Source organism: Dreissena polymorpha, chromosome 14, assembly GCF_020536995.1.
Source record: "Dreissena polymorpha isolate Duluth1 chromosome 14, UMN_Dpol_1.0, whole genome shotgun sequence".
In the NCBI taxonomy this organism is placed as follows: domain Eukaryota; kingdom Metazoa; phylum Mollusca; class Bivalvia; order Myida; family Dreissenidae; genus Dreissena; species Dreissena polymorpha.
The window spans coordinates 7796135-7811937 of record NC_068368.1 but is presented as its reverse complement, the minus strand read 5'-3'; the positions used below and the strand labels follow the sequence as shown (position 1 = coordinate 7811937).

Below are 15803 nucleotides of genomic sequence, written 5' to 3'. Positions count from 1 at the left end.
TACTAAATACAAACACATGTACAACTATTTTGTTTCAGACAGAAACATACAATATAACTTGGTATCATCAAATTATAAAAAAAATGTATTCTTTTGCAATCATCATTGTGACCGTTTTTAGTTGTCCGAATATCAAAATCCGGATTACTATCACAAATCATTAAATTTAATCTTAGGCATTATCACGAATGTATATGTGAAAAAAACTGGTGATACCACTCCAGTATATATTGCCATTAATCAATGTCAAGTCTTACTACTTGCCATTCTGTGTGCTAACGCAGATTTTGGAAAAGTTCAAATGTGTTCTGTTTGCAAAGTTGCGACTATTGTATAGGTCGAAACGGTGACATATCAAGACGGTCAATCTAAAAATTTTGAGTCAAATGTAGAATTTTCACATACGGAATATTTATTGATTCCAGGAAAAAAATCCAAGCTATTTTCACGATAGTCGTGATCATCATGTCACTGATAATAATATAGATAGACTGTGTAAAATCCCAATCAAAGACAACTGCTATAGGATAAATGCATACATTAATTGCATGTTCTAGTAATATGCAATAATAGATAACTCTGATATGGACCAAATTCGCATTGTGTACGGGTTACTTTTCTTCATTTTCTCATATTTGTGGTATAGCAGGCAAGTTCAACGTGTATTGTTTCCTATTGTGCTTTAAGTGTTTAGTGAAATTACATATACTGCAACTAAATATGCACTTTAAATCGCCCTCTGAGTCTTGGATCATCTGAACAGACGGTAAAAAGAATAGTTAAACAAAATTACATATCAGTATAAGGTCGACAATTCATAAAAAAAATTAATTCATTAAAAAAGTAATGAAAGGCGGGATAAATATTCTATTTTCTCGTATATCAGCCACCCAACAACCCATTCTCTTGAAAATAGTTTAATTAATTCAATAGGTCGGCATGTTTTTCGTACAGCATTATCATAATTCTACAGTAAGTAATGTGATTAAAACACGTATATTGCACTACATAACATTCTTATACTATTATTTAAGAGTACTCAGATACACTTTATTACAGAGGGGTAGTTATTTAATGGCAAACCATTTAACACAGGAATTAAAGAGTTATTTTTCATTTGAAAGTCTGGTCCCAAAACGTGCTTAAAAGTAAGCCAGTTCCAGAAAAGGGGTTCAACCAATATATTTGGGCAAGAAATTAATTATTAGTGATAAAAGCCGCTTCGGGAAAATAAAATGATCGTGATTATTTCACAAAACACATGCACAAATACTGTGTATTATAAGAGAATATGATATTAGTACATCAAATAACTTGAAGGTCGCGTAAGTAAACAACAATTATGTGGACGGTTTTCCTTCAATAACCTATTTTATTCCGACGTTTACGATCTCCAAACAAAAAACCTAGGGAAGCTCACCGTAGAGCCAAAAAGGAGTATTCATTTCTAAGAAATATATATTTAAAGTGGCTAACTAAGTCAAAATACAAGTTACCACTTCGCGAAAATCATCACAACGGCGCCATTTTCGAAGTCACTTTCAACTCACATCACCTGAATGACGTCAGGTCCTGTATACGCATGCCTTCTGGACACGAACAAATATAGACATCTTTCTTTCACCTTTCTGCAGTAACAAAGTTGTGAAGCAATAATATTTGTATAATAAAAGTCCACGCTTAGTCCACTGCACATTGTACGGTGGCGAAAGAGTACGATCTGGATCTTCATGGGCCGTGACTAAAGTGGTATTATGGTTCTGTAAGACATAAAATGGCGCTATCGTCATTGAACCTCACGTTTCAAGAGGCATGTTACTTCAACGAGAGGTTGTGAGATGAAACAATAATTTTGAAAAGTGAATGTGGGAGAAAGTCGTAACTAAAAAGGGTCTGCGTTTCGCACATCGTGACCTGAGTCAATTTGCTGAGGGAAAAGGTCAGAAAGAATTGGTGGTGTAAGATGTTTTTTCATGTTAAAGAGTACTCAAAGGTTTGTAAGGTCTCTGTATTAAATTTCTTACTATAAGTCCAGCATCAGTTGAGAAACATGTGCAACTGTTCTAAGGTGTTTTCAAGCGTAAAGCGCTATTAATATGATATACACGCCCTAGTTTAACAGTGTTAAAAAGGTATGATACCGGTATGTTGGATATAAAATAATTAGTCAATGTCGCATTTCATGTTAATGTCAATGCTTTAGGTAGTATATACATGTCAAATACTATGTATAATATATTGGTTTGACATTATTTTGATTCCACGCTCTTTAGGTATTATTTTGTGTTTAGGCCCGCTCAGCTCTAATGGTTTGTTATGTTTTGCAAATTTCGAACCTTCAATATTTCTGAGTTTTTACAATGTCGTCTGGTGTATAGCTAGTGAGTAAGAACAATTAAAAGGATACTTATGTTTGATAAAATATGCAGAATATTTGTATGTAATACTAGTATATAATCATGTTATTATAAATTAACGTGCTCGAATTTACGATTTAACAAAACAATTACCTCTGACGACTGAGGGCTTTTTGCAATAAAGCAACCATTACACCGGTCAGCCTGCGAACGCTAAGTGATCTCAATGTTCGGCTTCGATCAGATCAACGTTTTAGGACTGACTTGTCAGTCACTATAATGTGAGGGAACCCCTACAACTTTGATAAGAACCATCGTCTGCATTAATTGTTCCGTAAGATTTCATAGAAACTTCGTATAGTAAGTCCTAAGCTAAGTCCTTAACGTATCGTTGTGTTGCTAAAATACGAAACGTATTTGTTTCATGATTTGTATCACGCATTTGGCTGTCATAAAATATGTTAAAGCGGTTTAATAAATCCTCACAATAGTGATGGGATTATTAAACAACCAATTACTAAATACATTAAGATGAATCGATTGTAAAGTGTCTAACATAAATCAAGTGTAAATTCAGTAAGCTTGTTTTAGCCTTCCGTATTATACGGCTGATTATGATGTTGTATTAAATATCATATCAATCCATTTATATAGCTGTTTTAAAAACATAATTTCAGACCATTTTTTTACATTGTCTAAATTATTTGGTTTGGAAGTGTGTTCTTTGCCAAGGCAACAAGCTAATTTGACTAGATACACACGTCTAAGTGGCAAGCTATCTTGATTTCACACCATCATTTGTTTATCCATACATTTACTTGATTTGAATCCATTAGACATTATCAATGCATGAAGAAAACATTTAGGTAAAAATGGCTTGCTTCACTTGCAACTGATTCGTTCTTCAGATACTTATTAACTTCATCACGCTAAACTAAATCATGATCATGTTGTTCTTACTTCGTTTAAGGGTATTATGTGCGGTATATAACTGAAAACCGAAATATCAATAGGCTCAAAGAAATTACTTTCGAATATGTCACGCAATGCAAATTCAGTGGACGTTTTGGTTAAATATATTAATAAGTATTGTAACATACCTTGCTCTTATCGGTCCGATTGATGCTTACATACGCTATACATGAAAATGGAATCTTTTTTTACAGTAAATTGGGATTATCAGACAACTTTTTGAAAACCTACTTGATAGAAAATCCATTTACCAAACCAATCTGGTAACAAATGGAAAAGAATCGCTTTGGATACTCATTGATACTTGCATTTTTACGGTCTGTGAATATACGGTTATATTTGGCATCCGACAAAAAGAAATATTCCCCACCCTTTGGTTCAAAAATGCCAATGTTAATCCGTCGAAATTTATTATTTTGAATAATGCTATTTTTGATTACACATATATATTCCAAAGAATAAACTTTCAATTATTTAATAACATCGGAATAAAGATTGCCCTTGATTGTGTGCGTTTTATCTTCGAGTCGACCATGCAAAACATACAAAACATAAATCACTTATGAACATATTTCTTGCCAAGTTATTGGAACGTAACATTCAACTCGTGATCACCACTTAAGTGAGCGACACACTGAACTAATGATTAACACTAATAAGGTCTGGCTTGATAACAAAATAACTAAAGTAAAGGAAATTTACGACGACCAAATCCGTGCCATAGTATTTATTGGATTGCTTACGTAACGAGACGTTGACGATTATTTGGCCAAAACGGGTTGACAACTAAGATAGCATTTTAAAAAGTCTCTGATGTTAGTGTTTCGACTGTTATTAAATAACGACATAAATAGACTGACAACGTGTTAAAGCCATCGAAACAATTTTACCTAGCGTTTCATTTGATTTATAAGTTTTGAATATCTCAGGTTGAAGCTGTATAAAAATCACACTTAAATTAATAAGCCTACATTTTTACATAAAAGTATATGAGTGATTTTAAACGGACCGATTTTTTTTATCACAAAATATGTTGTCAGACATACATTTGGTGTGGGTCACCACGTCATTTTATCTCGTAGTAATACATGTTTGTTGTAGAGACAAATCCGAAGTCAACCATAAGCCAAATTTAAGTATAAAATAGGAATAAGTTTTGTATTCGGCAGTTCGGCTACATTTATAGAGCGATATACATCAGTTTCATATACTGATGAATCTTGAGCCAAGCCCTTATGGGTCGTAAAGGCCAGCCTATATGTTTATTTACTGAACTAGAATATTGTATGTACTTGTATGTTATTGAATGTGTAGTGTTGCTTGGAACTTTGTGTGGGCGTGTTTAATAGCAGAATAAAATCTCAAACGAACTTAATCGGACTTGTATCTGCCTTTTATAATCCATCAAATTACGCATCACATTCTGGCGTTGCGGATCATCATCTTGGACGAATGTCCATCTCAAATTTGTTATTCTTTATTGATATCTTTACTTTTCCTTATTCATCAAATGGTTGCTCATTGCATACTAAAAGACAAGTTTTAATTATTGTTGTATATATATTATACATAACATTGAAATCGATTCAAATCTCTCTCATTCTTTCCCGTAAGTATGTTCGCGCGTGTTTATGACAAAGTTCGACACCATGAATAAGGACCAACTTGGCACCACTATGTCTTTACACTTAAATGACCATTCCAGTCTGAATAGGCTTCTATGCCACATATGTTGGCGTCTACTCGATTTAAGGGGCACTATCGTTTCACGATTACCCTTCATACACAGGTAAGCTACGTCTTGAGGATTTGTTCAATGATTTGACCTGCATTAAAGGTGGTATCGGTCCTCGGGAAAAGGACTCCTGCTAATGATAACCGATATGTCGCATGTGAATCCCAAACAAGCGTATGAGGATCCCCTTTTAAGTTTTTTTTCTATTTACACAACAGTCAAATTGTCAGCCGTCATAATAGTTCTTTCCGATTTATAATGTATTTAAATAAAATACGGTCTTACTTTTTATGGTGACGTATGCATTTACGAACGAAATCGTAAACGGGAATATCAAAATCAAAACGCGATTCGCTGACGCGGTAAATGAATGCCAGATAATGCTTATGCTTAAATATATATGCAAGAATCCTACTTTGACGTAGCATTTTTAAGCAAAACTTGTGCAGCATATCGTATTTGCCAAATTTAAAGGGACGTATTCCGGATTGAGATTTGTTCTCAAATATGTTTTGGTGCAAGATTTTGGTGCACGAGATTTATACAAATATGTGTAATGAAGCGTTATGGGATTGTGTTAAGGAGAAATAGACGGCATGCTGATTTCAGTTTTTCATCGTTTTAGCCATGCTAATCGGATATTAAAAAGTTTTAGGATCAGTATCTGCTCTTTCCGAATTTTAATTAATAAGAGTTGAAATTCAATTTTATTTAAGTTTAAATCTGTTTGCAAACATTTGAGTGCCGACTGGAAGCACGATGAAAAATGTGTGTTTTGAACTCTCGAATTTAGTCTCCAATATCTCGAAATTTTTTTGCTTATTCGTGATTTTGAAAGCACACTATGGGTATTATTGTTTTCAATTGGAACTGGAGTTTTTTAGTGCCCCCAGTACCTTAACCGTGAATGGGAAATCTAAGCGTTAATGATCAGATAAGGGGCACCAAACATATCAGTGTATGCGATTCGGTAACAGCTTTACGCATACTTTCCGGTTATTTGTCTAGTCTTTCTGGGATAAGCAACTCTTTTTTTGACTTTCGGCAATGCATATTTGTTGGAAACATATGTTTTGAATCAAACGTATAGCGTAGGCACATGCATCATATTAGCTTTGGGTTCAGCAAATTTCTTTCTGTGCCGCTCCCTCCCCTTCCGGTAAACCTTGGCTGGGCCAGAGCGTACATGTTTATTGTGTTCTCACTCATTGCTTTTTATGATTGTCCGTATAAGCGTGCATTTTATCGGTCGCCTTTAAGCGTGAAGTCACACAATTGATATAAATACGAGGTGTGTTTTAAATGCAAATAAAGGTGTTAGAGCATTCCCGTTAAATGTAAAGAGCGCTTATATTTCGCTACGTGCTATTAACACATAATGTCAATTTGCGATTGATAAAAGCTTCAACGAAAATCAATTCTTGACGAAGTCAATTGAAAATTACAAGATACACATTATGTGATGTATAAATGTATAACCTACTACGTTTAGTAATCTTGTATATCTTTAAACTGAATCCATAAAATCCAAAAGCTTTGGAAAGAGCATGATTTGTAAGTGTTTAAACGAGTCCAGGGCATTTTTCATCTTTTTCTTCAAGCTTGGTGTTCACTGTTTGTGTATCGAGCATTTCAATCACATGTTACTCTGTGCTGTGAATAAGATTAAAGTCGTGATCATAGGCCTCCAAGACGATATACTTGCACTAAGAGAAACTGACTTAATATCTACATGTCTTTGCTCATCCGCGAACACCTTACTATGGATGCCATCGACTGCGGTGTAAGGGGGCAGGACCGGTATGCATTAAAGTCGACTTGAATGTTCAGGAGAAGAAATCAATCTTAATTAAAGTTTATTTGTGTGAACTGTAATGTCCATTTATGCGACTCAACAGCATAGGTAGAATAAAAAGTAATGGACAAAGCGATTGTATTTAATTGTTGTGGATGTTGTGACATATATCAATTTTATTTACATGAATGTTTGAAGCTGTACTTGTATTGGTGTGTACACTTTAACTGTAAATACTAACGATGTAAATTTAAATTCACTGCGCTCATATCTACTGCTGTAACGGCCGCAAAAAGTAATCTTTGTACTGACAAGCATTCGCTGAATCAGATGAGTGCGTCAGTATGTCACTTTAAAAGTTACCTCACGTTTTATGATATACCTTAGAGACAACCCAGAATTATTTTATCATAGGCAGGTCTCAATGTTTATATATGCATTCCATCGTGTAATATTTTTTTGAAAACGCTCACAGTGTAAGTTTCTCACCACAATTAAGAACATTTAATAAACATCGTTTTGTGTTGATATTTAAATTTTAATTTTCTCAATGTCCTAGAAGAAATTATTTCTTTATACTTGTTTCATTAGACGATATCAGAAGAGACTGCAGGGCCACTAAAATACAAATTCTTCTGTTTTCATACGGATATGGGTATGTCTTGATAAATCAATACGTAGGCGACAACACGCATTTGTTTATATTTTAAAACTACGTATTATTGACTGTCATACATAAAATTGGCACTTCTCAATACACATTGAAGTCAATTTAATTCGTATGAATGTTTAAAACGCATCTAGACCCAAAGATATATTTTCCCTAAATATCTAAACACAATTTTAAATTACTTTTGCACAATTTCGCTGTGGTAAAAATAAATTCAAGGTTAAACTTGGTTGACATTTAAAAGTACCATTTGAATCGCGATAATGTACACATTGTTCAAATGGTACCATCGTCAAAATTGATTGAAAATGCCACGCATGTTTTCATTGTGATAAGTATCGTCATATAGGGAATTTATAATAATTTTGGTACTCATCTGGAAAGAAATTAACCGATTTTTAACGACATCACTATTAGGAAATTAACATGTTACCTTTACCATCTTTTACAGGCTATAAACACTTATAAGTGTAAACAAATAAGTATATTATAACATTTATAGAAACATATGACGCATCTTGAAATCGTATTATATTGTATTATGTATTATGGGCCGGTGGTCTTGATTTACTTAATACACTGTACACATACAGGAATATACACTCCTTGCTGAATATTAACGATAAAGATAATACTTTATTTAACTGCGAGAAAGCAGTAAACATATACTTTTAAGTTTTTGTAAAAAGGCGTTCCAAAACAATACAAGATTTTGTAATTATTTTAATAACTGAAAATTCAAGTTCGGATTTCTCTTTTAGGAGAAAAAACATAAAAGAAAGACGTTAAACATAAAAATAAAATTATTAGAAAAAGACCAACAACAATAAATATCTGTAAAAATACCTTAATGTTAATTGTATTCAAATACGTGAATACATTGTATATAGTTACGAGAGTGAGCGTGTATGCGTGCGTCTGTATCTGGCTGCCTAGTACAACTTGGATATTTAGAGGAAAGTTGAACAGCCTAGAAGATGAATATATTACCTTGAATAATCAGTGTAGCGTTTCCAGAAAGAAAACAATTGAGAGAAAATTTTGCAAAGCAAAGACGGATAACTGACAGTATGCCTTCAAATCGAATATAATTACAAGTCGGACCAAAGTTGAAAAATGGTAGCTTCCACTTTTTTTGCAGTAGCAAAGTTGAAACTCAACACTATTATAATCACATCAGTGTTTTTTTTCCACTGCACTTTATTTCGGAGGCGGAAATGTATGACATTAAGTCTTCTTCGGCCGTGATACAAGTGAAGAGGGATGACGGTTTTGTAAGTCTTAACATTATTTTTAAAATTCGCTATTGGTATTGATTGTCAAGTTTCAGCCCGCCCGTTATTCTAAAGAGATGTAGTGAGGTAAGATTACAATTTTGAAACGTTTATGCGATGGACAGTGTTAACTAAAGTTAGTCAGCATTGCGCAAGATGTAGCCTTAGCTTGGGGAGAATGTCAAGAAGAAATTGTGGTGTAAAATCGTTTTACATTTTGTAAATTGTGCATAGTATTTGAAGATATGCAAAACGGCTTCCTTTATAATATTTCTAACTCAATAAAATAAGGGATCATTTGATAAACGTGTACAATACGGTCGCAGTGGCATAGTGGATATGGTGGCCGCCTAGCGCCTGAGAGGTCATGGGTTTGATCCCCACCGTGGAAGCGTTCTTAAGATCTCTCTCAAAGTCACCAAGTACTGGTTCTAGTCCCAGGAAACGGAATCAAGAGTGTTTCGAATATGCATTAGGCTTTCGATGCAATCGAGCTAAAATAAATAGGTTTAAACTAAACGTGTGCACTTTGTATAGGTTCATTTCGAGCATCAAGAACTAATCACATGAAATTCAAGCATGCCTTGCTTTATGAAAGGTGAAAACATCTAAGCATAGTTATAAGGAATTGACAATGATTACAACATCAATTGACTTGTAATATTTATTTATTTATTTATTTAACTATACCAAGTGTTCAATTTTTAAAAAATATTTCATTAATCATTTGATTCAGTCACATTATGTAATAATTATCCCGGTTTAACCTAAATTCGACGATGTAACAGATACACGCAGCAATAACAAATAAATGAAAGAAACATTGAACTGTTAAATCACACAGTCATTAACTTTGAATTTAGTTTTATTACCATGCATTGATTCCAAATCGATGAACAACCATTTCATCGTAACTTGACAACAAAAATAGCGGCATATGACTCCTTCCAGTGTGAATGAAAGGTCACCTAAATTCAACGATTTGTATTGGCGGATATTCCTTCATCATAGAGGTCAACGTATGTTTGCAATGTATGAGATTTTCAATACCGTGAACAGTTAGAGTAAAAAATTGAACTTATTTACAGGTAGGTGTTTAATAGTTATTGTAACTCTAATGCTTTGCAACATGTGGAACAGAGAAAACACCACGTCTGAGTACTTTCACTCTTGGGCAGAATGTCAAGTGGACCCACTTGTTGCAAGTGTCACATTGTCCCCACTGAACTATCCTTATGTGGTCATAATCTGATTTTTCAGGATAGAATTGTCCACATACACAACACGTTTCTTCTTCAGATTTAATATCATTATAAGAATTCATGGCAGTGATTGTCTTCATTTTTTGTGTTGTCGCTGTTTCCCTTTTGTGTTTTTAATTATAGAGGTTTCTTTCTGGTGTGTTTGGTGGTCTTTAAATGGAGGAATACATTTCCTCTTCGTAGATATGGACTGCGAGTGAATGTGAGTTTGTATTTTTGTTATCACATCCTCATTAGTGATCGCTATCCCTCCTACAACTTTGCTGAGGGTGTTTCTAGTTTTAGCAGCCTTAACATTTTTCAAAATGTTTCCACCTCTGTTGTTCAGGAATGTGTTTGCTGAATCAGTGTTAGTGTTGACAACTTTGGTTCGGGCTGTTTGTTTTTGCTGTTTCACTTTCGTTGGCAGCTGGAAAACTCAATGATGGGGCAATGTGAAGGTCAGACACAACATCCGGGTTCAGAGAATATACTCCACTCTTCTTGAAGGCTGCTTGAACATTGGATGGTGTCAGAGTGTTTGAATATACATTGCATGCCAATCTGTACACATCGTACCGGTTTTTACTCTTCCACTAGATTCTTGCATGTAGCCATGGCATGTTGAGTTCAAGGAAATTTAAAAAAGGCCAAAACAACTAATGTCTAATGGCTGTAGCAAGTGGCTGGAATGTGGAGGCAAGACAAACAGGATTATATGGTTTTCTTTGGCCCATTGAATCAGTGGCAGTGATATGTGGCTTTTATGACCATCATAGAGGACACGCAAGGGGGATTTGGCAATGTGGTAAGGAAAATACTTCACTTAATGCTCTCTCATGTACTGGCTGAAGATATCAATGTTTGACCAACCCGTTTCGGAAACAACACCTGTAGCTCCAGTGGAGGCACCTTGCAGTAATTCAGGTAACATTCGCTTGCCGGGAAAGACAAAATGTTGGTACATGATTACTCATGGCATTGGATCCTCCAATCAAGGTTACTGTTTGAGACCTTACATATGTTATTGCCTTGGGCTTGTATACAGCACCAGTGATATTGTTTTGGGTTTTGTGGTCGACCGATAGGCCTTTCTCATCAATATTTAAAATTGCTTCCGGCCGACTCAGCATCACTCAGGATCTTATTAAGCTACGTGAAGCTATTTGAAATTGCACCTCTGGTGGCACATCTTGCACAAACAGACTCAAGACTGCGCGGCTTTTTTACCGAAAATTCAGGAAATCTGCTCAGCAATTTGAATATCCATCTGGGTGTGAGAGTGTGATCTTTATCTCTGAGGCCAAGGTGGACCGCATAGTCAGATGCCAGGTTAATAGCTTCTGTCTTGAATATCCATAACAGACCTCTGCCATGGAATTCAAATGCCTGACCAACATGATTTTTTGATCTTTTGAGAATAACTGGGTGCGGCCTGACTGCACATTATCTAGTGGGAAGTTACCATGGACCCTATCTTTTAGTGTAGTAACTGGTACACCATAAGAAGTGGCAGCTCTCTGTACAGACATGTGATTTCTCATCACTGCATCATAAGCCAATTTTAAATCTGCCTGGTCATAGCATTTTCGATATGGGTCTCTTTTTGTATCAGTTTTCTGGAAATAAACTGAGAACTAAAATGCCCTTAATTGCAAATTATGTTCTTGGTATTCTTACTTAATTATTCAATTATGCGCTTCCGTATTTTTCAAGTGTTCAGCGAGTGACGTCATATCACGTGGTTTTTACTATCTTTACTATCAATGGCAGACGATGGAGTGTACTACGAACCATTTCAGTAAAAAAACGGGTACATATGTAGGAATTATATAGTAAGATGTGAAGAAAAGTAATTATCAGAGCGAATTCGTTGAACAAATATAAGAATGACCTGTCTAATTTTCATGATTTTCGGAAATCACCGGGAGCGAAAAGCGGAAGTAGACCGCGGGAAAAACATAAACGACCTTCACCTTTAAAATCTGACGTGAATTCCGATGACGCGATAAAAACAAAACATCGTTGAATTTAGGTGTCGTCAATTTTGGGTTACGGTTAATTTGAAGTGAAATCAAGTGAAGTGTTTTTGTGATAATTATATTGGTACCACGTCGTCCCCTTCTCTACTATAGTACAATTCCTATTCTTAAATGGGTCTGTTTTAATTTTATTTTGCATTAACATTCCGAATAGATATTTGAGTAAGAAGTGATGTAACATAATTACAATTATTGAATTATATTAAATAACAATAATAAAACATGCGAATAATGTTATAAAATATTCAACAATTCAACAGTTCCATTACAATAATATGATGTAAATCAAATATATTCTTAAACATCTGTATGCAAAATATAATTCCAACTTAATGTTATGAAAATTTAACCGAAGTATATACTATATTACTTTACATAATTCATGTTCAAGGAACATAAATCGTGTGTTTAAACACTTAACTAAAAGCATAATGCGTAATGACAATTTAAAATCAGACAAGTTTATTAAAACAATATTAACAACCAGCATATTACATTTGTTCTATTGCTTAAGTAAATTTTATTCAGAAGTGTCCCATAAAGATTTATTCATACAACAGATAATAAGAGATTAACTTGAAAGCACCGATCACTTTTCAAGTTGCCCCGGGTTCGATCTATTCTGCAAAGCGGTTTCTTCACTTTCAGTTCAATAAGACAAAAGTGGCCATGTTCTACAAGTTGAATGTTTAAAGAAGGATAAATCATTTGTAAGCTTTTGCGGTAAAGACTTTATGCGCTTCCATGCTGTGGTTCTGATGTAATCGATTTTGTCGTAACTTGTTGAGTTGGAGAAGTGTATGCCATTATGCCTGGGGTCTTTGACATCTTTGAGATGTTCATTTGCAACTATGGGTGATGAGATTCGTTCAGTCTTCAAATTGCGTACGTGTGAATAATTGACTTTATAAGCCAGATTTACGCGAAAGATGTTATTTTTATCGCGGTTTTGATTAAGGGATATTGGTGACTGCATTAACTGAAACGTGTATGTCCAACATTTGACCACGTTTATGTCGTTGAACGTATTTCCCTTCGTTTTTAGTTTCTGTATGTGTGTGCCAAGCGATGAATCACCCTCGTATTTAATGGTCTTTGCCGTGATTAGTTAATTCGTTTTAAAATACTCCCTTTGCCCCCTTTTTGCAATTACAAACCAAACAACGGTTGCTACAAAGGTAATCACAAAAAATAACCAAAACAAGACATAATCCAATGCAGCAACAACGTCTTCCCACCCAATGTCTTTAACGGTATGGTTCTTTCCGTCACATTTACACGGACATTTTCGAGCTAAGCGATAGAGTGCCATATACCCTGGGTCAATTGTGTCAATGTTTTTATTTCGGGACGCAAGTCGCGATTCTAACAGAGACGTTATTACGTTTGCAGTGCTAAGTGCTGTTATTGCGGTTATGTAAACTGAGATGACTGGAATGATGTCGGAGTTCTTCGGAATCTCAGATGCTGTTATTGTTAGAAACACGGCCAAAGACAGGATCACTGTGATAGCGTAAGAAGCACGCTCCCCGGACTATATCGGAAGTGCAAATGTGAGGACGTTTAAAAACGAAAGTAGGACGATGGGGATGAGTATATAGAACACGTAAAATGTTGACTTCCGCTTCAGTTTCATCTAAAAAATCACAAAACCATCGTCTCTTTCCGAGTCTGCTGTTGTTTCTACCTAAAATATACGTTTTGAAATATAAGTCAAGACAAGAAAAGTATAATGTTAATATAACTATTATTAAAGATAAATGGAAGCGTTGAGATTTGACAATTAACAACGAAACTATTTAGATCCCATACATAATAAAATTAAAAGTATTCAATATTGCAATATATGCTATGCAACAGTATTTATAGTATTATGTTGTTGTTTTTTTTCCAGAATGAAACAACGTTTACCATCGACCATCTTGAATTTTCTTCAAAGTATTTCATGATGATGCCTTAAAGTCCTTCTGTCAATGCTACTTCTTCTTTATTATAGCTCCATGCAGAAAACTTGAGAGGACATTACTGGGTGTCAAATGGGAAGTTTGTGATGTCTACCCTACACGTTGCCTCCAGAATCTGTACAAATAAGTAAAAGTTAATACATGTTAATATGTGCATAAATGTTCGTATTATAAGACTAGAGTATGATGCTCAAGAATATAATTTGTATTGATAATCGCTAAGGAATGTGTATTGTATAGTAAATAATATTTTCTAGCGTGTATAACTAGTGTTTTTTTAACCGCTGAGCTTCATATATTTTTTTTTCTATAAACTTTGTATTTAAATGACATTTGATACATCGTACGCTTGTTTGTTATAAATCGCATGTGATATTATTATATAAATATTATTTACCTGATAAGGTTGCCATACAGCCGTGCCAAAGGAGTAAACTTTGAGAGGTACAGTACTCAATCAATCAAACAATCAAAATGCGTATGGTCAGTTCTACTTTTAAGATATAAAACCCCATAGTAGGTGTTAATCGTGAATGCTTTTTTGGATGGAATAAAGGAATTTAAAAAAAAGCCGCCTCTCCCTCCCCTTCAATCGGTTTGAAAAACTACCTGGCCTGAACAAACTTAACATTATTTTTTTTTAGTTTTATGAACGTATTGTATTTCTTTGTTGAATAATAGCACAATGTTTGTTATGGTTTAATGCAGCAATTGTATGTATGTATTTATTTCGTTTGACCTTGCAGTCAAGGATAACCCATGAAAGTGCAAGCACCGACTTCCAATGGGGTCCTTTTTTGCAGAAGAGACAGCAAGCAGAAGAGACAGTATTGAGATAAAAGGAATCCGGGTGCGATACCCCAGCTTTTTTCTAATAGATCCCTTGGTTCTTTTACGTGTTCGGTGTATAGCACCGATACACGCGAGAATAAAATGGGTTTCATACATGGATTTTGTACATCTGTAGTTGGCTGGGAAACATGTGAAGCATTTCTGAAATGTCCAGTGTCCCGGCCAGGAATTGAACTGGGCACCTCTGGAATGGTAGACCAGTGTGTTACAACTCGACTGACGCACCGCTTACACATTGCATAATTGTAGTGGGCTTATAGCTAATGAATTCATTAATGTATGGCTTGATTTTTGTTATGTAACTGATTCTTATTTTGATGTGAAAAATATTTGTGTCAATCAAATAAGCAAGGTGCTTAACTCATATACGGCTATGTTATATGCATATTTAATTAAAATCTTTTTCAAATATTTTATTTTAACACAACTAACCCTGTTGGTGAACGCAAGTTATTGAAGTTGCACAGTGGTTGCGCGCTTAAGTTCCTCTCTTGGTAAACACAATTCCCCTGATGGCACACATTATTAATGGTCCACAGATGGTACGCACATAGTACCCGTGTTGGTATACACCGTTCCTTAGTTGGCACAAAAAGTTCCATAGTTGGTACGCACTAAAAACCTTTGTTGGTAAACACAATTCCCCTGTTGGTACACATTAAATTTCCACAGATGGTACGCACTTAGTACCCCTGTTGGTATACACCGTTTCCCAGTTGGCACACATTGCAGTTCCACAGTTTGCACGCACCGAATTTCCCGTTTTGCATGTAAATTCGCTGATTTATAACTCTATTTATCATAATGTTTATGTTAAATTCGTGTTCGGGTTCGAAACTTGATCGCTGTTCATTATCGCTATCAGCTTTCTAAAGTATCTGTAAATGGTGGTCCCAGGTTG

At 34.9% G+C, this 15803-nt stretch overlaps 1 long non-coding RNA gene across 1 annotated transcript; it reads right to left on the bottom strand.

The window, feature by feature from the left end:
* Positions 1 to 12396: 12396 nt before the first annotated feature.
* LOC127858307 (uncharacterized) lies at positions 12397 to 15081 on the bottom strand. Its single transcript, XR_008038846.1, has 3 exons — positions 14830 to 15081; positions 13998 to 14165; positions 12397 to 13773 (listed from the first exon to the last, which is right to left on the bottom strand). It is a non-coding gene; the product is annotated as an uncharacterized LOC127858307 (long non-coding RNA).
* Between the last annotated feature and the right edge of the window lie 722 nt (positions 15082 to 15803).